Source organism: Triticum dicoccoides, unplaced genomic scaffold, assembly GCF_002162155.2.
Source record: "Triticum dicoccoides isolate Atlit2015 ecotype Zavitan unplaced genomic scaffold, WEW_v2.0 scaffold99069, whole genome shotgun sequence".
In the NCBI taxonomy this organism is placed as follows: Eukaryota; Viridiplantae; Streptophyta; class Magnoliopsida; order Poales; family Poaceae; genus Triticum; species Triticum dicoccoides.
In genome coordinates this window covers 1-1,696 of record NW_021315852.1, presented here as the reverse complement: position 1 = coordinate 1,696, position 1,696 = coordinate 1, and the positions used below count along the sequence as shown (strand labels likewise).

The 1,696-nt window shown below is 41.7% G+C and overlaps 1 long non-coding RNA gene across 1 annotated transcript; it reads right to left on the bottom strand.

Moving 5' to 3' along the window:
• Window positions 1–9: 9 nt before the first annotated feature.
• LOC119348636 lies at window positions 10–1,676 on the bottom strand. Its single transcript, XR_005169053.1, has 3 exons — window positions 1,505–1,676; window positions 1,310–1,399; window positions 10–755 (listed from the first exon to the last, which is right to left on the bottom strand). It is a non-coding gene; the product is annotated as an uncharacterized LOC119348636 (long non-coding RNA).
• Window positions 1,677–1,696: the final 20 nt, after the last annotated feature.

The window sequence follows — 1,696 nt, the reverse complement described above, 5'->3', positions numbered from 1 at the left end:
GTAGCAACATCGGCAAACAACATTAATTAAATCGGATTATTGATATGCCAAGAATATTGTACCTCTATGTGAGGCTTGCCCGGCACCAAGATTATCTTCATGTTCATGTAGTGTTAGTTAATATTTGCCAAACCTGGAGCACACCGCCTAAAAACATGATGGCACATTTAAGGTTTTTAATCCTCAATGTCAATCAACTAAAACAAAACTTTTCATACCTAGCGCATGCTCACATAACTTCATACGAATGCCCACATAACCAACATACCTTGTGAAACCTTTACATTAGTACATGAGCAGAAGAAATGTGTAAGAAAGATCAAAAACTGTACCTTGTCTTAGGTGAGAGGGGACAGTCCCTTGAACTCTTAGCACGAAGGCACTGCGTTGGACGGGGTGAGGTGGGGAGGGGAGCCACGTGGTGGCCGAAATGAGGTTGGATGGGGTCGAAGTTCACCAGGCTGCTCGGCCTAAACGTCAAGCAGTATGAAAAAACGTGGATTTCTCACCTTAGGTGTCCTTGAGGAGCTCGGTGGCTGGAGGATCTCCATTATTCAACTGTCTCTAAGCGCAACCGGGTTCGCCTCCCGATCACGGTCATATGTAGATTGAGATCGATCTCAAAACTTGTCAACATAAGTCGCAGCAGAAAGGACGGTACAACGCCATCGTACTTGAGGGCGTTGGGTCCTCGGTGTCCTCGGTCTTCTCGGCCATGGGCGATGCCGCCGGCGGGCACGGCGGTGGGCTCCTGCCTGCAACAGCCCTCGGCGAGGCGGAAATAGGGAGATTGTGACACAATTCAATAGGTATTTAAAATAGAGAAGCATTTCAGAGTAGCTAAAAAAAGTACCAATTGCTATTGTTAATAGATTGTTATACTGGTGATATTCCTGAACCAACCTATGATATTGTTATTATGTATCTTTTTTCATTCCAAAAAAGTTTAGGTGCTTGTTTTTGTTATGTCTTTGATATCTCCACAATGATGGGTTTATTTTTTTTTACAATATGACCAAAGCATTGTTGGAGTATGCATCATTTTATAATTGCACAAAAAGTATTGCATATATTAGAAGTTTGAATTAGAATTCTATCAAAGAACCTGGTAATAGATGAACATAAATTAGGATAAAATGGCAGTAATAATGTTCAGCAATATTTGCAATTGAAAGAAGAAGAGGCAGATCGATAGTGTGCAGGTTTGCAGGTTTACCAATAACAATGTTCACCAATAACTATTATCACCAACAATAGCTGTTTTCTGTTCGTAATAGGAATGTTCAGGAAATTAGAAGTGCAAACTCACCTGCTAACACACACAAGTACACATGCACATATGCTCGCACATCAACTCTGCCTCTTTGGCGATACACTTCAGATTAACCATGCATCGTTTCTGTAGTCAGTGGTGCAGATACAACTAACGGATTAGTGATTACTGATTAAATCTAAGTCAACAATAATGTTTAAAATGACCGATCGATCGAGATGACGAACATACCATAAGATCAGTGGCAGCGGCATACACACCGAAACATTCGCCTTTCCAGCTATGATGTCGTACGCACGCATCTTGATTTTGTTACTTAGTTCTATCTCACTGTGAGTCAATGTCAGTCAATTGTTGATTGTGCCTCTGGCCGCACTGAGCCATGAGCTTGGTCTCCATCTCGTGACACTTGAAATGAACAAA